The following is a 23124-nucleotide window of genomic DNA, read 5'->3' as shown; positions in this document are numbered from 1 at the left end:
TGTTTTAATGTATATATTTTAAAATGTAGCTTTCTGGATACCACCTCAGACTTACTAAATCACTCTCTGAGGTTGGGCAGGAATATGAAAACGGCGGGTGGAGGGGACTTTAGGATTTGATGGCGAGAAGTTAGCGTTTATTGTGCAACAGGTCTCTCCCTATGTTGCCTCGTTTGATAAACCTGTGGTATGAGGAGTACTCTCATTTACAGCGTCAGAAGTGGGGATCAGAAATAATAAGTCGTTTGGTCAAGATCTCGCACCCGGATGACATCAAGCCCATGTTCTTTGTTTCCTCACCTATCACTTGAGCTGAAAGCTCTATTAAAACGCTTTTCATTTTTCTTTTCAACTCGGTTATACTAATTTCTACCCTCTGGTAAGTAGAGTGAGTATTGGTCTCATTTCATAATGGAGACAAAAAGGTAAATCACTTTCAAAAGGTATACAACTAAAGCTAGGACTAAAGTCATCGTCTGGGCCCTCACCTAGTAACTTTTTCCATCAAAGCTTGCCTGGGTCCTAGTAATTAATATGAAAACGTCTGGCAAAGTACTGCTGTAAAATTGAGAGATATAGGGTAAGAAATGGAGACTTCAGCTTTATGCAGAACAAAGTGTACCAGCAGTCACCCAAGGAAAGGTGAGGAGGTGATCTCATTATCTATTGTGTAATACACACCACCCTAAAATATACAGCTTAAGACAACAGTTTTATTTGCTCACTGTTCTGCAGTCTAGGCTGGAATTAGTCCAGCTAGTCTTGTTCTGTCCTTGCTGTTGATGGTGGCTGGTTCAGCTTGAGTGACTGGGCCCCTGTCTCCCTGTAGTCTCAAATTCTCTCCCTCTCCATGTGACCTGTCCGTATAATTTCTCCAGCAGAGTAGCCAGACTTCTTACATGGTAGCCCAGGGATCCCAAAAGGGCAAAAGTATAAGCTTCTGGGTCTTCTTAAGGCGTAGGCCCAGAACTGGTGCTTTCATTATTCACTAAATTCTATTTGTTAAAGCAGGTCAGAGGGCCAGGCAGATTCAAGAGGAGGGTATCCTGGAGTTCCAGGATACACTCCAATACTGGAAGCCACAGCTTGCTGGATCTACCAATGAACAGAATACCACAGAAAGTTCTCTTTAGTTGGTAGTGACTTTGTTACTAGTTATTTTTACAATATTTAGTGCTTGCTTCTGGAAAGGTAAAAGAGAAAATGGTTTGGGAGGTATGACTGCTAGGACTGTAAGTGGATTATATCTAAGATGCTGGTGAATTTCTCTATTAGCTCCAGAGATCCAACTGCCCTGTGAGTCAAACACAGCTCTGTAGGGTTTAAATCACGCCCCAACCACTTACTAACCCCTGATGATGGACTATTTACTTACAATACCCAAGCCTGGGTTTGCTCAGTGTTGCACAACAGGATAGTAATCTCATATGGTTGTTGTGAGAATTAAATCAGATAATGCATATAAAACAGGATTTTTCTGGCACATAGTAACCTATCATTATTACTGTTATCATTCTCTATAATTTCTTTGGTCAGTTTCCATTTAAAAATTATTTCATAATGATAAAACATGTTCATTATAGAAAATTATAAAAATTTTAAATAATAACGGGAAAGTATGCGAAAGAAAGCAAAAAGTATATAAAATCTCACCAAAGTTTGGTAACCTTGCTTCCAGACCTCTATGTTTTCATAAGGACATATAACTAAACAATTTTTGTGGAAATAGTATTACATGTATTTTTTCTCATATATAAGTCTTGGAGGTTCTCCTACCTCAATTAATATAGTTCTATATCATCCTTTGTGATGTCTGCATAATATTCCATGTTATGGATGTGCCACAATTTTTAAAAACTTATTTTCCCTATAGGTGGACATGGATTGGGCTGCTCTTATGGTACAATGATGAATACATCTCCTTTGAAAAAAATTTTTTTACATTAAATGAAAATTGTCTAGAGACCCCACAAAATAAATTAGTAACAAATTGAACATCAGACTCCAAAGGCTTGTCTTTCTGACTTACCCTCAAATTCCCAAGAATTTAATCTTGTAAGAGAAGTCTGTCCACCATCAACACTGTATAGGAGTTCAGTTTAGTCTATTACATCCTTTGCTTTTTGCTGTCTCTTTGTAGTAGGAAACTGATTCTGCACAGACAGTGGGTAATACTGCTAATTCTGAAATGTTACATGTTTGGTACTAGATCTGCCTTCAGCATCAGCCATAACCTGGGCTGAAGTCAACCCTTGAGGGCATTATCCTGAACTCCCACTTTACTGAAGTGAACTATTTCAAAGAACTTGTTACTCCATCCTGCCACTCTCCTTTGGCCAGGGCCAGCCAGTCAACATCCACACATCTCTCTAACTTAATGTCTTAGGGAGTAATGATTGAGTATCAATTCCTTCTACTGCAGAAGACCATGGCCTCCTTATGCCAGTGTATTCAGCTCCTTCTTAGGGACCAAATTAATATATCAGAGATCTAAGGACCACCTTAATTAAGTCGCAAAAGCTATGCCCTAATCACAAAACAATAACTGTTTCTCAGCCTACAGTTACATAACTGAGAGAGCTACTCAAGTGATGCTTTATATGTAGGACACCATATATTTCATTTTTATAAATAATGCTGAATTCTTTTAAGTCTTGAAAAGTAAATTTCAAAAATTAATAGCTGGTAGAAGCACTGGATCTAAATGTACATTTGACTACTTCCTGTTCCAAGCCCCATAAAACAGAATATATTAATTTAAAAACAATAAATTCCAAATAGGACTGAAAACCAGAAATAGCACCATTGACAGACCAGAAATTGGGAGATATTCTGAAAAACCAGGACACAGATAGGAATAACAACTAAACTCCCAAGAGGTTTTTATAGGGAAATGCAGATGATTTTGAAATATATCTGGAAAACAAAATGTGCAACAATAGCTAATAATAGTATTTTCCACTTGGAAAAAATCATACCATACATAAAAATAACCCCATATGGATAATAAAACAATCATAAAAACAAAATCAACTATAGAAGTGTTAAACGAATGCAGAAGAATGTTTTTATAAAAAGAATAGGGAGGGTCTCCTAAAGACACAAAGCTCAAAAAACATAAAAGTTACTAAATTGAGTTACATAAAAATTTAAAAATTCAATATAATAAAAGATACTACCAATAATTGACAACAAACAGGGAGAAAATATTTGTACTATATACAACAAAGAGTTAATATCCAAGATACATTCTCAAATAATGTCAAATCAATAATCCAATGTTAAAAGTGAGTAATGGAGGGGCCCCTGGGTGGCTTAGTCGGTTGGGCGTCCGACTTTCACTTAGGTCATGATCTCGCGGTTCGTGGGTCCGAGCCCCGCGTCGGGCTCTGTGCTGACTGCCAGCTCAGAGCCTGGAGCCTGTTTCAGAGTCTGTGACTCCCTCTCTCTCTGACCCTCCCCTGCTCACGCTGTCTCTCTCTCTCCTAGAAATAAATAAAAATATTTAAAAAAAATAAATAAAAGTGAGTAATGGATATGAAAAAGAAATTCACAAGAGTATATATAGTTGACCTACGAAAATATGTAAAAAATTCTCAAATGCATAAATAACCATACAAAGGCATAGTTAAATAACTATAAGTACCATTTTTTAACACATTAGATTAATAAAAATAAAAAAATATTGATAATATCCAACTTTGGCAAAGGTTAGTGTGTTAGTTTTTGCTGTGTAACAAGCCATCCTAAAACTTAGTGGCTTTAAACAACAGGCATTAATTATTACTCACAATTCTGTATATCAGCTGGGTAGTTATTCAGGTTCACTGATATCTACAGTTCTCTAGAGGTTAAGCTGAGGCTTGGATGATCTGGGATGACCTTACTCATGTGTCTGGCAGTTGGGAGGCTGGTTGGTCTAGGGTCAGTGTGGCCAGTGGGCCAAATCTGGCCACACCAGTTTATTTACATACAGTTTATGGAAACAGCAGAGTTGAATAGTTGCAAGACAGGCCATATAGCCCAAAAAGCCAAAAATATTTACCATGTGGCCCTATGTAGAAAAAAGGTTGCCAACCCCTGGTCTAGGAAGCCTAAGCTGGAAGTACTTGTGTCTCCTTCACGTTGTTTCTCACCTTCCAATAGCATAGACTGGGTTTACTCACATGGCAGCAACATTCCAAGAGAGTGAGAAAGTAAGCTCCAATAGCTCTTAAGGACTAAGCGAAATTAAATGCAAGAGAGGGGAAATAGAATTTGCCTCTGAGTAGAAGGCATGACAAAGAATCTATGGCTAATTACAATTTATCAAAGCTAATACAAATTGCCTTTCTTTTTTAAGATTTTTTATTTTTAAGTAATCTCTACACCCAAACTTACAACCCCAAGATCAAGAGTCACATGCTTTATCGACTGAGACAGCCAAGTCACCCCTCTGAATTGCCTTTTGAAGGCTTATTTGGCAACATACATATAAAAATCTGTAATGTCCAACCCGAGAATATGTGTGGAAGGAAGAAACTGATGCCAGTGATTGCTTCTGGAGTAAAGAACTAATGAAGGACACAGGAATAGAAAAGAGACTTGCTTTTCAATAGGATAGATTTGGTACCTTTTGCATTTTGTACTAAGGGTATATTGAAGAAATAAATAGATGTGTACATATTCTTCTAACCAGCAATTCCATTTTTAAAAGAGATGTCTCAAAGAAATACATATTTACAGTGAGGTTGAAGTAAATACAAAGATGTTCATTGTTATGGACTGCTATGTAATTGTTATAAATAAATTAATTTATATCCATTGACAGGAAAAATCTCCAACACGTAAAATAAGGACAAAGGAAATTGTGAAACAGAAGGTTTAGTTTGATACCATTATATGAAGCAAAAACAAAATACATATTTCAGTATGAAAATATAAACCTATAGGGGCACATGGAAGGCTCAGTCGGTTGACTCTTGATTTCAGCTCAGGTCATGATTCCAGGGTCATGGGATCCAGCCTTACACTTGCATCAGGCTCTGCGCTGAGTGTGCAGCCTGCTTATGACTCTTTCTCTTCCTCTGCCCCTCTCCCCTGCTCACTCATTCTCTCTCTCTCTCTCTAATAAGTAAAATGAAAAATTTTTTTGAAAAAAGAAAATATAAGCATATTAAGGTAGCCATAGTAGAAGTGACTTGAAACTCCATAGGGGTTAAAAAAAATGATGTCACTTTATTAAGGTGCCCACCNAAGGCGCAGCAAGGCCTTGGAATGGGGTCTGCCGCCGAGTAGGCGCTCAATACATATTGGATAGTATTGCTTTTTCCTGAAATCCTCTTCTGCCGGCTCTCCTCCGTAATGCTTAATGAAACTGCTCGCTCTGGAAGCAGAACGTTCGCCTCAATTAGCGGATCCGAGGGTTTCCTATGGGCCTGGCGCTGTGCCTGGGGCTCTAAAAACGTTATCGCTTCTAATTTTCATAAGTGCCGATAAGATAGGGACTGTTATTTTCCCATTTTAGTGTTGAGGAAACTAAAATTTAAATTAATTAATTCTGGGGTGCTTGGGTGGCTCAGTCAGGCGTCTCATGCGGCTCAGGTCATGGTCTCAAGCTGTGAGTTCGAGCGCCCCACCCCCCCGTTGGGCTCTGTGCTGACATCTCAGAGCCTGGAGCCTGCTTAGGGTTCTGTGTCTTCTCTCTCCCTGCCCCTCCACCACGCATGCTGTGTCTCTCTGTCTCTCTCCCGCTCTCAAAAACAAATAAAGATTAAAAGAAGAAGAAGAAAAATTATTCTGCTTAAGGTCTGGCAGCAAGGCAGTGGAGGAACCAGAACTCTAACCCCGACTGTCTGGCTCTCACACGCCTATTTGCCGCTACGATGTAGCGTCTCCCCCAGCACCTCTGCAGGTCCTATGTGCAGGGGTCTTGGGCCAGGTGGACCTTGGGCCCTGGAAGAGTGGAGGGAAAATATGTACATTGGGTGGTTGTTAAACAACAACAACAACAACAACACTTTCAACTCAAAACAAATCTCTTTTATTATCTAAGGCAGCTTGAATTGGGTGTTCTGTCACAACCAAATGTATCTTTATTGAGACAAAATTTACATAGGATAAAATTCACCCCTTGATCATTTTATTTTTTTTATTTTTATTTTTTAATGTTTCATTTATTTCTAGAGGAGAGAGGAGACAGCGTGAGCAGGGGAGGGTCAGAGAGAGAGGGAGTCACAGACTGAAACAGGCTCCAGGCTCTGAGCTGGCAGTCAGCACAGAGCCCGACGCGGAGCTCGAACCCACGAACCGCGAGATCATGACCTAAGCAGTCGGAGGCTTAACCGACTAAGCCACCCAGGCGCCCCGTCCCCCTTGATCATTTTAAAGTGTACAATTCGGTGGTTTTTCATCTATTCATAATGTTTGGCAGCCATCAGCAGAACATTTCGTCTCCCCCCCAAAAGAAACTCCATACCCATTAAGCAGTCTCTCCTCTTCNCAGGGGAGGGTCAGAGAGAGAGGGAGTCACAGACTGAAACAGGCTCCAGGCTCTGAGCTGGCAGTCAGCACAGAGCCCGACGCGGAGCTCGAACCCACGAATCGCGAGATCATGACCTAAGCAGTCGAAGGCTTAACCGACTAAGCCACCCAGGCGCCCCGTCCCCCTTGATCATTTTAAAGTGTACAATTCGGTGGTTTTTCATCTATTCATAATGTTTGGCAGCCATCAGCAGAACATTTCGTCTCCCCCCCAAAAGAAACTCCATACCCATTAAGCAGTCTCTCCTCTTCTCCTCTCCCACTAGCCCCAGGGAGCCATGAATCTCATTCCTGCTTCTCGGATTTGCCTTTTCTGACCATTTCATATGAACGGAATCCTGCAACATGTGACCTTTTGTAACTGGCTTCTTTCTCTTAGGGTAAAGTTTTCAAGGTTCATCCATGTGGTAGCATGTATCAGTACTTCCTTTTTTATGGCTGAATCATAATCTATATGGACATGTCACCTTTTTCTTAGCCATTCATTAGTTTATGGACATTTATCTTTTTTTTTTAACTGTTGTGAATAATGCTGAATGGGTCCTGTACAAATTTTTGTTTGAAGGCCTGTTTGTAAGTCTGTTGAGTATATTCCGAGGAGTGGAAATGTTATGTCATGGGGTAACTCTATGTTTAACTTTTTAAAGTTAATGGTTGCATCATTTTACATTCAATCAGCAGTGTATGAGTATTCCAAATGTTATTATGAAAATAATGAGTGCGCATAGTTTAAAGAAAATATTACTACCAGGCTTATGGCAAAATACAGCAGTGTTTACCCGATTCCCTGTCTCATTCCCAGGAGGCCAACACTTCCAACTCTTTTAACTGTTCCTGTGCCTCGTGTTTCTCCATATTTTAAAATAATAGGCACATGCTACAGTTTCACAGTTTATCAATTTTAAACATTATAGTGACACTACTCTATATTTTCTTCCTTCTGCAACTCTTTGGTTTTCCTGAAATTATTAGTTTCCATATTTTCATTTGCTTAGTTTTCTATGTGCCTGTCTCTATGTCACAGCTTTTCCCCAAACACTCCAAAAAAAGTCTGTCACATGACTGTCCATGATTTTGCTCAGACACAGTTTGAAGCCTTCGTTGGTTCCATTCGCATTTGTGACTCTGGAGGCGTCTATCCTTCAGCCCCCTGCTCCTGCTACAGTTTGGACAAGCCTTCCCCACCGATGGCCTGAACACACGCTGCTGGACCTACCCTCACCAGTGTCCTGCTTGGACCTCCAGGTTCCAGGGTCCATAGCTTTCTCTTTCATGTTGTACATCCTCATTTTGCTAAAATGCATCCTCCAGGAGTATGCCAAGATTGTTCAGGAAATTAAATATCGGAGCCCTTGTATGTCTCAGGAAGTCTTTATTCTACCATTACACATGCTAAGCAGTTTAGAATAGATATAGAAATAATTTTTTCCTGTTTATTTTGGATTTTCTGTTTTTATTTTTAAGTAATCTCTATGCCAACGTGGGGCTCTAACTCACAACCCCAAGATCAAGAGTTGTATACTCTACCAACTTTGCCAGGCACCCCATTGTTTCAAAAGCAAAGCTTCATGGTCTTCTAATAGCCAATGTCCCTGATGGGAGCCCAATGCCACTCTGATTTCTTATCTTTCTTATCATTGGCCTGTTTTTCCTCATTTCTCTTTGGAAGCTTTTCGGATCTTCTCTTCATTCTTGGTGTTCTGAAAGAAAAATTAACAATAAAATAATAAATAAATAATAAAAATTTAAAAAATTTATCCATGGTGAGGACAAATACCTGCATCATTAAACAAACTTATTAAACAATAGTTTGTTTTGCCTTTTGGCGAACTCTTTCAATCTAGAATCCTAGGTTCTTCAGCTATGGGAAAATTTCCTGTAGTGTCTCCTTTGATAATTTAAAGAAATTCTTGTTACAGGGCTTGTGGGATAATCTAAACCAGCTCCTTTATAAATATCCAGCAAATGCTTCTGGATGTTTCTGTGTTTTGTGTTTTGTTGTGCTTTTCCGATTATAAAGATAAATGCACACTTATGTAGAAAACTCAGTACTGGAAACTATACAATTTAACATGCTTTTTAAAGATTTGATGAAAGTGGAAATGTAATAATAAAATCATAAAGTCACTTAAATTTTTTTTAATGTTTATTTTATTTTTGAGAGAGAGACAGAGCATGAGTGGGGGAGAGAGAGGGAGACACAGGATCAGAAGCAGGCTCTAGGCTCTCAAGTGTCTGCACAGAGACTGACTCAGAGCTCGAATTCACAAACCGCAAGATCATGACCTGCTTAACTGACTGAGCCACCCAGGCGCCCCATAAAGTCACCTTTAATAGCTGCATAGCATTCCATCAAAAAGCTGTGCCATTATGAACTTGACCAGGCCTCCACGAGCAGGCAGTGATTTTCGGTTTCTCTTTCCTGTGAACAATGCTGGGGTGCATGTCTTGGACACACAAGTGCTTCACTTAAAGTGGTCTCCTTATCTCCGCTGCCCTGAGGGACAGTGGAGGCAGGGGAAGGGTCTTGGGAAGATGAGATTCAACTTGGCCCTCAAGGAGGAGCTGTCGGGAGAGTGTCTGAACTTGCCCAGAGACGACCTTGGCCTGACCTCCCTAATGGCAGTGCTTAGAGCAGCAGCTCCCAAACCTCCATGTGCACATGGATCATCTGAGGAACTTGGCTCCTAAGCTACACCTCAGAGAGTCTTATTCAGTCTGTAGAGAGTTCTGAGAATTTTCATTTTTAACGACACCAATGTAGATGGCTGCTGGCCCACACTTGGAAAAATACTGAAGGGGGTGGGGTGGGGAGAGGTAAATCATGTTCGGTGAGCAACAGGAGGGGTTGTGAGGGCTGATAGCGAGGAAAATGAATTAAGCATCTTCACTCACTCCCGGAGACCTGGCCCCAGTGTGCTTCAGGTTAGGGCAGAACCACCTTCACCAACTGGCCTTTGTTCTCCAAAGGATCCAGTGATTCTGAGAGTCACGTAGACAGATCCCAAGACCCCTAGTCTATGCCTCTCCCTTGTGGTCGGTGTTATTCAGTTAAGAATACAGGGGTACAGAGAAACATCTCAGCATGCTCCCCTCCCCCCGGGGCTCTGGCTGGGACAGGTGGGAGTCGCCCCAGGCCATCAGCAGAGATAACCAAGATTAGGGGTGCTGCGGGAAAGTGGGAGAACAACAAACACTACTGAGTCTCGGCGAGCATGTTGTGCAACAAGCACACTCAGAAGCGGACTGTAAATTGGTCCAACCACGCTGAAGAACAGTTTGACTCAGTAATTCCACTCCAGGGTGTACACCCCAGAGAAACTCTTACACTTGGGCTGCAGGAAACATAAACATCTGGGATGTTTTTAGCAGCATTGTTGAAAACAGTAAAAAACTAGAAAGAATCCAAATGCCCTTGGATAAAAGAATAGCTAAAGTCATTGTAGTATATTCATACAACGGAATACTGTACATAGTACAAATGAACAACCTGTATACACATCAGCATGGATGAATCTCAGAACAATTATATGTGAAAAAGTAATTCATAGAATAAATACACCCTGTTGAATTTAAAATGAAACTGGGGGCGCCTGGGTGGCTCAGTCGGTTGAGTGACTGATTGTTGATTTCGGCTCAGGTCATGATCTCACAGTTTGTGAGTTCAAGTCCCCCACCGGGCTCTGTGCTGACAGTGTGGAGCCTGCTTGGGATTCTCTCTCTTTCCTTCTCTCTCTCTGCCCCTCCTCTGATCGAGAATGCATGCTCTTTCTCTCTCTCAAAATAAATAAAATAAAGTACAATTTTAAAAATAAAACAAAAAATAAAAATAAACAGGGGCGCCTGGGTGGCTCAATTGGTTAAGCTTCCAACTTCAGCTGAGGTCATGATCTTGCAGTTCCTGAGTTCTCCCCAGTTCCTGAGTTTGAGCCCTACTCGGGCTCTGTGTTGACAGCTCAGAGCCTGGAGCCGGCTTTGGATTCTGTGTCTCCCTCTCTCTATCTCGCTGTCCTTCCCTAGCTCACACTCTCTCAGAAATAAATAAACATTTAAAAAAATAAAAATAAACATATTGCTTGGAGATTTGTGTGTGAAAAAATAGAAAGAAGAGTAAAATATTGTGGGACAAATTCAGAATGGTGGTCACTCTGGGTCAGATAGGGGCTGAAACATTTGACTGCTGGCAGTGTTCTGATTCTTTTTTTTTTTCTTTAATGTTTTATTTATTTCTGAGAGAGAGAGAGAGAGAGAGAGAGACAGCGTGAGCAGGGGAGGGTCAGAGAGAGAGGGAGACACAGAATCCGAAGCAGGATCCGGGCTCTGAGCCAGCTGTCAGCACAGAGCCCTCCGCGGGGCTCAAACCCACGAACTGTGAGATCATGACCTGAGCTTAAGTCAGACGCCTAACACTGAGCCACCCAGGCGCCCTGGCAATGTTCTAATTCTTAAGGAGGGTGGTGGGTTCACAGGTGTTTGTGTTATTATTACGCATATGACTGTACATGTATATAACATTCTTTTGGCTATATCAAATATATTTTTTTAATGTTTTATTTATTTCTAGGAGAGAGAGAGACAGCATGAGCAGGGGAGGGTCAGAGAGAGAGGGTCACAGACTGAAATAGGCTCTAGGCTCTGAGCTGGCAGTCAGCACAGAGCCCGACGAGGGGCTCGAATCCACGAACCGCGAGATCATGACCTAAGCAAAAGTCGGACGCTTAACCGACTAAGCCCCCCAGCGCCCCCATATCAAATATTTTAAACTATAAAAAATAGATTGAAATTTGAAATCCCTTGGCCACTACCGTGATCTCTCAAAGTTATTTAGCCTTTGTACTCACCCCATCTGTCCTCCAGCAGGCACTATGGACCAGGAAGTAAGATATCAAGCCTGAAGAGGCCAATACGAGCTTGCAAAAATCTGCCTCCATCTCACCATTCAGAGACCTAGTCACCTTTTCTGCCCCATCTCAATCTGTTTCTCATAGACTATACCTGTCACTAAGTAATGGCCTCTCTTCCCAGCTGAGCTGACTGTATATTTAGCTAGTATGGCGTTTTTCTGTGACAACAATAGTACTGTACTTGGGACATGTTTTCTGAACAAGCAAGACATCTTAGCACTTTTTCTTATCTTAATGCATCCCTAGCACCCACTCTTTCCCATTCACCAGTCTCATATCTGGCTGGGTCATCAAGCTTCCTTTTGCATCTCCAGTGAGGAGCCTCTTCCTCATGGCCTCTGAGCTCAGCAGCAGGCCTCGGGTTCTCCTGGGCCTTCAAGGTTCTCCCTCTGCCACATTTCCTAAGTCAAAGACCACTGAATGTTTGGAAGAGGGACAGAGCTTCCGAGGCGACATTTTTTTCCTTGACCAATACAGTTGAATGGATTAGGAATTCTAAATAGGCGAGTTCCAATCCCCCACTTCCTCCCCTGACTGTGTGACTTGGGGTGGGTGCCTCATTCCCACAGAGCCTATGGTTTGCCTAAGAGATGGAGAATATTGTCTTTTGGGATGTTGATAATGTGCAAGGTGGAAAGGAACTTAAAGTTTATATCCTTTAACCCACTTGTCTTCAAGAAAGATTAAGGGCAGAATGGGGAGGAGACCTGGATGGGTGATGAATGATTTTTTTTTTTTAATAATTTTTTTTAATGTTTTATTTATTTCTAGGAGAGAGAGAGAGAGAGAGAGATAGCGTGAGCAGGGGAGGGTCAGAGAGAGAGGGAATCACAGACTCCAAAATAGGCTCCAGGCTCTGAGCCGGCAGTCAGCACAGAGCCCGACGCGGGACTTGAACCCACAAACCGCGAGGTCATGACCTAAGCGAAAGTCGGACGCTTAACCGACTAAGCCACCCAGGCGCCCCTGGGTGATGAATGATTTAATGGAAGATCTTAGGGCAGAAGCTAGGCCTCCTGTCTTTCCTTTACCTTGCCTCCCTGTGGCTGGCTGAGGCATAAAGGTGAGGGAGGAGGACATACAGCCACTTGACTTAGTCCTGTCCCAACTCCATCTGAGGCCAAGACGCTCAACTCTTAGAAGATGTTGCTTTTGAAACTGCTAATGAGGCTGCCATGATCTGGGGGCGGAAGGAGACTGTTTCACCTATCAGCTGGTCCTTGAGTAATCTGGCAAGCTGAGACCTGAGGCTCTTCCCACATGAGGCCCAGCTGTAGAAAGGAAAGGTCAGGGTGCAAAGAATAATAAAAAGTCGGGCACTGCCTGTACCTCTCTCTCAGGCCCTACCCACTCTCCTGCAGGGCCTGGGGTACACTGAGGGTAAGAGAGCCTCACGGAGCGGAAGCACGGGTGGGGAAGCAAGCACTCTGCACGACTTGAAGGGAGGCGGGCCTAGTCCTAATCCTCAGCGTCAAAGGGGTCTTCCATTTCGGGAAGAGAATTTACAGTCAAGGTAGAAAGGAGGAAGAGGAAGCTTTTGGCTGATCCTTCCTTCAGCTCCTGGGTTGAGAGTTCATCTATGAAATGGAGAAATGGGAGAAGGTGAGACAGAGAGCTAAGTTGGCACACGAGGCTACCAGCGTAGACTGTAATGGAGGCAGTGGAGATAGACGCGGTGTGAAGATGTCTGCAGTCCCGGTTTGGTCCCCTGACCTGTGAGACAGCAAATGGAGAGGCCAGGACCACACATGACCTCTCACAGCCCTTACATGCACACAGACTGCCAGACTTCAGCCCCCATCTGAAACATAGCCATTACTCAGAAACTCCATCAAAGGCCCCTGAGCAATCCAATTAGACTTAATAAAATTATTTAATGGTCATATATGAGACCACATGCCTGTAATACAAAGGGGATTTTTTTTTTTTCATTTAACATTGCAATATGTACAGCAAGTCTGGGCTAGATCTTACAACCTCAACACAGGTATTTCATCTTTTCCCTGCTGTTTATGTCTACAATGGACAGAAGTCCTGTAATTGAGGCCATGCCTTTCAGTCACTAGAGGAGCCTTTGTAATGGCCACAAACTTCAGCCCTCAACTGAGTTGTATAAGAAAGAGAGCTTAGTTGGGGGGTTTTTTAGGGGGACGCGGGGGGAAGTCCCATGAATGATATAGTGTTTTGGGACGGTTTTTTTGTTGGGATCCCCATCAGGCTTTGCAGACAGTGGTCCCCACAGGTCACATTGATTCCGTCAACTGTCTCCATTCCCAACAGGGCGACATGGGACTCTGTCTCCGGGTGCAGAGTGCGGCCACGCCCTCCCAGAGGAATCACAGACTCTCAGCCTCTGCTCTTTCTTTCTTTCTTTCCATTAGCCTTGGTGGAAACACAGATGTAGGATTATCAAAATATTTTAAAAACAGGCCTCTGACATAATAAGGTATGTTTTTTTAAAAAAATTACATTAAATACCAAGATCTAGTGATGGATGTAATAGCTTTATACTTTTGAAGCAGTGATAAATGTAAACAATATTTGAACATATTGCAGCAACCATAAATAGGACATGAAAATAGCTGCTTTCTGCTGATGACAAATGCACAGGTACAGTTAGCACAACAGTGGTTTGTCGCCTGCAAACGTAATGGAAGGAAATACTACATTTCAGATACACGTTAGAGAAAATAAAGATGTAATTTTTTTCCCACCCAAGTTCAAGGGTCCTGGGTCATAAGAAACCCTTGTCAGAAGAAATCCATCTCTTCTCAATCCTTATTTCTTCAATAGAAGCCGTGAACAATTCCTGAGACTAGTAGCACAAAGACCTATTATCTGCTTGAACGAAGGGAAGAGTCAGTGCATAGGTTAATATTTCAGGGTAACTTTCCCATTTTATCTTCATTGGGGCTTATTTTCTCCCAGTTTACATACAATCTTATTATGCCTGATAATCTCTTTTCTTAACTCACAGAAAAATAGAAGCAGTACATTAGAAAAAGGAATTGTAGGGGCACCTGGGTGGCTCAGTCTGTTGAGCGTCTGACTTCAGCTCAGGTCATGATCTCACAGTTCGTGGGATCGAGCCCCATATTGGAGCCTGCTTAGGATTCTCTCTCTCCCTCTCTCTCTGCCCCTCTCTTACTCACACACACTCTCTCTCTCAACATAAATAAGTAAAACTTCAAAAAAGTAAAATAAATAAACATTTTCTCTTCTCTTCCTTGATCAGTTGTACCAGGGGTTTAGCAATTAGTCCTTTCAAAACACTAACATTTGTCTTTATTAATATTCTCTGTTGTATGTTTGCCTTCTGCATTAAGTTCTGCTCTTAATAATTGCTTCTTCCATATTCTTTGGGTTTAACCTGTCATTTAAAAATACTTCTTGGGGTGCCTGGGTGGTTCAGTCGGTTGACTCTTGATTTTGACTCAGGTCATGATCCCAGGGTTGGGGGATCGAGCCCTGCGTCCAGCTCTGCACTGAGCATGGAGCCTCTTGAAGATTCTCTCTCTCTTCTATCTCTCCTCTCTCTCTCTCTCTTTCTCCTCTCTCCCTCTGCCCCTCTCCCTTGTTCACACACACTCTCTCTAAAATTAAATAAATACATGAATAAATAAATAAGAAAAAAGAAAAATACTTATTGACATGACTGCCTCAAATACTGATCCTTAGCCTTGCTTCCTTCCTAATATACATACTTCAGGCTATACACTTTCTGTTAGCACAGTTACATGCCACGAGCTTTGGTATGTCATATTTATGTTACCATTTAATTGAAATTATTTCTCATTTTCTTTGAGAGTTCTTCTTTGACCTATAGATTATTTAGAAATGTATTTAAAAATATTTAAGCATACTGAGATTTCCTAGTTAAACTTTCTGTTAATCATTTTGAATTTAATTACACTCTGGTCACAATGAAAATACTCTAAACGATCTAAATATTTTAAAATTTGTTGATACAAATATTGACACTTTACTCAATTTGGTAAATGTTTCATCTGCCTAATGTATACGAATTTGTGTTTTCCAATTGTTGAGTATTCTACGTGTGTTAAAGAAAGTTTTTTCATTGGTTTTTGAAATCTTTTTTTTTTAATGTTTTTTAAAATTTATTTCTAGGAGAGAGAGAGAGAGAGACAGCGTGAGCAGGGGAGGGTCAGAGAGAGAGGGAGTCACGGACTGAAACAGGCTCCAGGCTCCGAGCTGGTAGTCAGCACAGAGCCCGACGCGGGGCTCGAACCCACGAACCGCGAGATCATGACCTAAGCGAAAGTCGGACGCTTAACCGACTAAGCCACCCAGGCGCCCCTGGTTTTTGAAATCTTTTATAACTTTTATATCTGACTTTCTCATTTGCTTGTTGGTGTATTAAACTTCTGATTATGAGTGCAGATTCATCAGTTTTCACTTTTTGGTGCATTAATTTTTGCTTGCTGTAATTTGAGACTATGTTATTAAAAGCATGGAAATTTAGAATTGTTATATTGTCCAGATAGTTGAATATTTCATTATTATGAAACGTCCTTATTTATCTTCAGTGTTGCTTTTTACCTTAAAGTCTACTTTGTCTGATAGTAAGATAACTACACCAGATTTTATGGTTATTGTTAGCATTTGCATGGTGCATCTCTCTTCCTTTAAAAAGGAAACAACTTCAGTTCCTTTTTAAACATTAAATTAACTATGTGATCCAATTAGCAAGTTAAAAATAGATAACAATTAGAGACATTTTCCCATTTTTAATTTTTTTCTCTCTCTCTTGTTAAAAACTGTTTATTTAGGGGCAATGTTATTTAAGTCTTGGCTTAAGCCTGTGACTTCGTTTCAGTTCACAATCTTGCGGTTCCCAAGTTTGAGCCCCACGTCAGGCTCTGTGCTGATGGCTCAGAGCCTAGAGCCTGCGTTGGATTCTGCCTCACTCACTATCTGCCCCTACCCCACTCCTGCTGTCTCTCTCAAAATAATAAATAAACATTAAAAATAAAAATAAAAAAATCTTCATTTATTTTGGGAGAGAGAAAGAGGGCACGAGCCCACAACAGGGGGAGGGACAAAGAGAGAATTCCCAGAGGCTCCTTGAGCACCTGAGCACAGGGCTCAATGCTGGGCTTATGTGTGACCTGAGCCTAAATCAAGAGTCTGATGCTTAAACCTACTGAGTCACCCAGGCACCCCTCCCAGTTTTAATTTTTAGTGGTCTATTTACCACTTTGCTTTGCTTGTTTGCTTGCTTGCTTGCTTCCTTCCTTCCTTTCTCCATTTTTAAAGGTCTTATTTTTAAGGAATCTCCATCCCAACACTAGGCTCATACTCAAGACCTCAAGATCAAGAGTCACACAGTCAGCAGCACATTATTTACTATTTGATTTGAATAAAAATAAAAAATACTATTAAAAAAAAGAGTCATACTCCACCAACTGAGCCAGCCAGGGGTTCCTGCTTTTCTTCTTTTTAAAATTTTATGTTTTGGGATGCCTGGGTGGGTCAGTCAGTGGAGCAACTAACTGTTGATCTCAAGGTCATGGATTTGAGCCCAGCATTGGGCTCCACTCTGGACACGTAACCTACTCAAAAAAAATTTTTTTTCTATTTTTTATTTTGGATTGTGGTAAAACACATATAACATAGAATTTACCATCTTAACTAGTTTTTTTTTCCATTGTTTCATCACTTTTATTTTTTAATTTATATATATTTTAATTTTTGTAATTTTTAAAATTTTTATTTTAGAAAGAGAGAGAGCTTGAGAAGAGAAGGGGGGCAGAAGGAGAGAAAGAAAATCCCAAGCAGGGTCCATGCTCAGCATAGAGTCCAATGCAGGGTTGGATCCCACAACCCTGGGATCATGACNCTATAGTTTTATATACTATATGCTATAATATATATTATATTTTTTTAATTTTTAAAAGTTTATTCATTTTGAGAAAGAGAGAGAGAGAGAGAGCATGAGGACAAGAGAGAAGGAGAGACAGAATCCTAAGCAGACTCAGTGCCATCAGCACACAGCCTGATGTGCTGGGACTCACGAACCCCCAAGTCATGACCTGAGCCGAGATCAAGAGTCAGATGTTTAACCCACTGCGCCACCCTATATATATTTTAAATTCAAGTGTAATTAGTATACAGTGTTATATTCATTCCAGGTGTACAATATAACGGCTCAACAATTCTGTACATTTCTCAGCACTCATCAATAGAAGTGTAGTCTTAAATCCCATTTACCTATTTCACTCTTACCACCCACCACCCCCCACCTCCCCTCTGGCAACTTGTTTGAAACCAGTTTGTTTCTCTATATTTAAGAGTCTGTTTTTCCTTTTCTTTTTTTTTTTTTAATTTTTAAATGTTTTTGTTTATTTCTGAGAGAGAGAGAGAGAGAGAGAGACACAGCGTGAGCAGGGGAGGGTCAGAGAGAGAGGGAGACACAGAGTCTGAAGCAGGCTCCAGGCTTTGAGCTAGCTGTCAGAACAGAGCCCAATGCGGGGCCCGAACCCACAAACCGTGAGATCACGACCGGAGCCAAAGTCGGGCACTTAACCAACTGAGCCACCCAGGCGCCCCAAGAGTCTGTTTTTCTATTTGCCTCTTTTTTCATTTGTTCCTTTATTTTGTTTCTTAACTTCCACTTATGAATGAAACCATATAGTATTTGTCTCTCTCTGATTTATTTCACTTAACATTATAGCTAAGTGACATAATTATACTTATGTAATTATATGATATATAATTATATATCATATACATATCATACAATAATTATATAATTATAGCTCCATCCATTTCATTGCAAATGATAAGATTTCTTTTTTTTGTGTGGCTGAATAACATTCTATTGTGTATATAAACACACATCTTCCTTATTCATCTATGGATGGACACTTGAGTTGCTTCCACATACTGAAATAAACATAGAGGTGCATACATCTTTTTGAATTAGTGTCTTCATTTTCTTTGGGTAAATACCCAGTAGTGGAATTACTGGATCAGATGGTAATTCAATTTTTAATTTTTTGAGGAACCTCTGTACTGTTTTCCACGGTGTCTGCACCAATTTACATTCTGACCAACAGTGTAGGAGAGTTACTTTTTCTCCACATCATTGCCGATGCTTGTCATTCTAGTGATTTCTTTTTTTTTTTAATGTTTTATTTATTTCTAGGAGAGAGAGAGAGACAGCGTGAGCAGGGGAGGGTCAGAGAGAGAGGGAGTCACAGACTCTGAAACAGGCTCCAGGCTCTGAGCTGGCAGTCAGCACAGAGCCCGACGCGGGGCTCAAACCCACGAACCGTGAGATCATGACCTAAGCGAAAGTCGGTCGCTTAACCGACTAAGCCACCCAGGCGCCCCTCTTTTTTTTTCTTTTTTTTTTAAGCTATTCTCACAGCTGTGAGGTGATAGCTCATTGTGGTTTTGATTCACATTTCCCTGATGATCAGTGATGTTGAGCATCTTTTCATGTGTCTCTTGGCAATTTGTATTTCTTCTTTGGTCTGTTCGTGTCTTCTGCCCATTTTTAAAATTGGATTACTTGGTTTTTGGTGTTGAGTTGTATCAATTTTTTATGTATTTTGAATATTAATTCCTATTGGATATATCATTTACAATATCTTCTCCCAGTCAGTTGCCTTTTTGTTTTATTGATAGTTTCCTTTGCTGTGCAAAAGCTTTTTATTTTGGTAGTTACAATAGTTTAATTTTGCTTTTATTACCCTTACCTTATGAGACATATTTAGAAAAATGTTTCTGGGATACCCAGTGGCTCAGTTGGTTAAGCATCTGACTCTTGATCTCAGCTCAGGTCTTGATCTCAGGGTCATGAGTTCAAGCCCCATATTGGGCTCCATGCTGGGCATAGAGCCTACTTTAAAAAAAATGTTTCTAGGGGCCCCTGGGGGCTCAGTCGGTTAAGCATCTGACTTTTTGATTTTGGCTCAAGTTGTGATCTCATGGTTCATGGAATTGAGCCCCACATTGGGCTCTGCACTGACAGTATGGAACCTGCTTCGAATTTTCTTACCTCTCTCTGCCCCTCCCCCACTCATGTTCCCTCACTCTCACTTTATCTCTCAAAATAAATAAATAAACATTAAAAAAAGTTTCTATTGCTAATGTCAAAGAACTTACTGCCTATGTTTTCTTCTAGGAATTTTATGGTTTCAGGTCTCATTTTCTTTTTAAATATTTTTATTTATTTCTAGGAGAGAGAGAGAGACAGCGTGAGCAGGGGAGGGTCAGAGAGAGAGGGAGACACAGACTCTGAAATAGGCTCCAGGCTCTGAGGTGGCAGTCAGCACAGAGCCCGACGCAGGGCTTGAACCCACGAACCGCGAGATCATGACCTAAGCGAAAGTCGGACGCTTAACCAACTAAGCCACCCAGGCACCCCTCAGGTCTCATTTTTAAGTCTTTAATCTATTTTAGTTCATTTTTGTGTTTGGTGTAAGCAAGGGGTCCAGTTTTCCCAACACCATTTGTTGAAGAGACTCTTTTTCCCATTGTACATTCTTGCCTTTGTGTCATGAATGAATTGACCATAAATTCATGGGTTTATTTCTGGACTCCCTATTCTGTTCTTTTGATCTACACGTCTATTTTGTGCCAGTACCATACTGTTTTGATTACAACACCCTTTGGTATATCTTAGAATCTGTGATTGTGATACCTTCCACATTGGTCTTCTTTTTCAAGATTGCTTTGACTTTTGGGGGTCTTTTATGGTGCTATACAAATTTTAGGATTATTTGTGCTAATTTTGTGAAAAACGTTCTTGATTATTTGATAAGGATTGCATTAAATCTGTAGATTGTTTTGGGGAAGTATGGATGTTTTAACAGTATTGGTTCTTCCATTCCACAAGTATAGAATATCTTTCCATTTGTTTGCCTTTTTCAATGTCTTTCTCAATGTTTTATAGTTTTCAGCTCAGCCAATTTTTTTTTAACAGAACAAGACTTTTGATTTTTGTCTAACTCAAAAAGCTTCATTTTTAAATTTAGTTTTCTAACTCTGTGCTTAAGCTTTCGACACTTTCACAATGATTTTCTATTTCTCAATAAGGAAACACATTAAAATTTTTTTATGTTTTATTTATTTCTGAGAGAGAGAGAGAGAGAGAGAGAGACAACGTGAGCAGGGGCAGGTCAGTGAGAGAAGGAGATACAGAATCTGAAACAGGCTCCAGGCTCTGAGCTGTCAGCACAGAGCCCTACATGGGGCTCAAACCCACGAACCGTGAGATCATGACCTGAGCTGAAGTCGAACGCTTAACTAACTGAGCCACCCAGGCGCCCCGGAAAGCACATTTAATCCTGTCACAAACACACTTAGCACACATGGAACCACCCTAGGCCCTGCTGACTTGTGGTTTGCTTTAGACAAACTCATACAAACTGTAGGTATCACAGCACGAACTCCTCTAAGTCATGAACTCCACACACCACCTGTGGATTTGGGTGCTTTCCCACCCTTCGTGGCATAAAGGTAAATGATTCTATTACTAGGGGTTCATGACGGTCTATTTTGTTAGAGGCTGTATTGTAGGACAGACTATGATGGTATGTCTAATGCTGGACCATTCTGAATGGCTATGGACACCATCCCTGGAAGAGTCACCTTAACCATTTTTAAGTAGACAATTCAATGACATTAAGTACATTCACATTATTGTAAAACCAATCTTGAGAACTCTTTTTACCTTATAAACTGGAACTCTTTACCCAGTACTGCCCCTTCTTCCTCCCCCAGTCCCTGACAACAACCATTCTACTTTCTATCTCTATGAATTTGACTATTCTAGGTACCTCATATAAGAGGAATCTTACAATATTTGTATTTTTGTGACTGACTTATTTTACCTAGCATAATGTCCTTCAGTTTCATTCATGTAGTAGAATGTGTCAGAATGTCCTCCCTTTTAAAAAAATTTTTAATATTTATTTTTGAAATAAAGAGAGAGAGAGAGGAGCAGAGAGAGAGGGAGACACAATCTAAAGCAGGCTCCAGGCTCCAAGCCATCATCAGCACAGGGCACAATGCAGGGCTCAAACTCACAAACCATGAGATCATGACCTGAGCCAAAGTTGGACACTTAACCGACGGAGCCACCCAGGTGCCCCAGAATTTCCTCCCTTTTTAAGGCTCAATAATATTCCAATGTGTATGTGTGTGTGTACACACCAAATTTTGCTTACCCATTTATCTGTTGATGGACATTTGGGTTGCTTCCACCTTTCAGCTATTGTGAATAATGCTGCTGTGAACATGGGTGTACAAATATCCCTTTGAGGCCTTGCTTTTAATTCTTCAGGATATATATACTCAGATGTAAAATTGCTGGATCACATGGTAATTCTATTCTTAATATTTTGAGGAACCACCATACTGCTCTGCACCATTTTCTATTCCTACCAATGGTGCATGAGAGTTCCAAGGTCTCTATATCCTTGCCAACACTTATTTTCTGTTTTGAGTTTTTATAACAGTAGCCATTCTAATGGGTGTGAGGTGCTGTTTCACTGTGGTTTTGATTTGCCTTTCCCTAATGATCATGACATTGCATATATTTTTACTCTTTGGCCATTTGTATATTTTATCTGGACAAATGTCTGTTCAAGCCTTTGCTTGTTTTTAAACTGGATTGTTTTGTTATTGTTGTTGTTGTTGCTGAGTGCATGGTTTTTGCATTCTTTTACTTCCGTCCATTCTGTATCTTTATATTTAAAATGTACCTATTGTAAGAAGTATAAGCTTTTTAAAAAATCTAGTTTGAGGGGTGCCTGGCTGGCTCAGTTGAAAGAGCATGTGACTCTTGATCTTGAGGTCATGAGTTCGAGCCCCACACTGAGTACAGATATTACTTAAAAATAATTATAATTTTTTAGGGGTACCTGGGTGGCTCATTCGGTTGAGTGTCCGACTTTGGCTCAGGTCATGATCTCAAGGTTCAGGAGTCTGAGCCCCACATTGGGCTCAATGCTGTCAGCCTGTCAGCACAGAGCCTGCTTCAGAGCCTCTGTCCCCCTCTCTCTGCCCCTCCTCCACTTGCACTCTCCCAAAAAATAAATAAAAAATGAAAAAATTAATAAAATTTTTTTTAATCTGGTTTGAGAGGGGCACCTCTGTCGATAAAGCATCAGACTTCGGCTCAGGTCATGATCTCATGATTCATGGGTTCAGCGTCAGGTTCTGTGCTGACAGCTCAGAGCCTGGAGCTTGCTTTGGATTCTGTCTCCCTCTCTCTCTGCCCCTCCCCCACTCACGCTCTGTCTCTCAAAAATGAATAAATGATAAAAAAGATTTTTTAAAATCTAGTTTGAAAATATCTTTTTTTAATTTGAGTATTTAACCTAATTATAATTACTAATTATTATATATTGCTGCATTACAAATTACCCCAAAACTTAATGGCTTAGACCACAATAAACATTTCTTGTCCCACACAGTTTCTGTGGGTCAAGAATTCTCATGAGGTTTCAGTCAAGATATCAGTGAAGGCTACAATCATCTAAAGACTTGACTAGAACTAAAGTTCTAGTGATATCTCAATCACATGGTTGTTGGCAGGAGGCCTCAGTTCCTTGCCAGATAGACCTTTCCAGGGGACTGTTTGAGTGTCCTTACAACGTGGCAGCTGGCTTCTCCCAGAATGAATCACTCAAGAGAGTAAGCAAGGAAAAGTGTGTAGTCTTTC

The 23124-nt window shown here is 40.8% G+C and overlaps 1 pseudogene; it reads right to left on the bottom strand.

Moving 5' to 3' along the window:
• Positions 1 to 20435: 20435 nt before the first annotated feature.
• Positions 20436 to 21010, bottom strand: LOC144219721 (large ribosomal subunit protein eL34-like; annotated as a pseudogene).
• Between the last annotated feature and the right edge of the window lie 2114 nt (positions 21011 to 23124).

The sequence above is a fragment of the Crocuta crocuta genome, unplaced genomic scaffold (assembly GCF_008692635.1).
Source record: "Crocuta crocuta isolate KB4526 unplaced genomic scaffold, BGI_CrCroc_1.0 scaffold149, whole genome shotgun sequence".
In the NCBI taxonomy this organism is placed as follows: domain Eukaryota; kingdom Metazoa; phylum Chordata; class Mammalia; order Carnivora; family Hyaenidae; genus Crocuta; species Crocuta crocuta.
The sequence above is the reverse complement of the archived record's forward strand: the minus strand, read 5'-3'. Positions and strand labels throughout refer to the sequence as shown.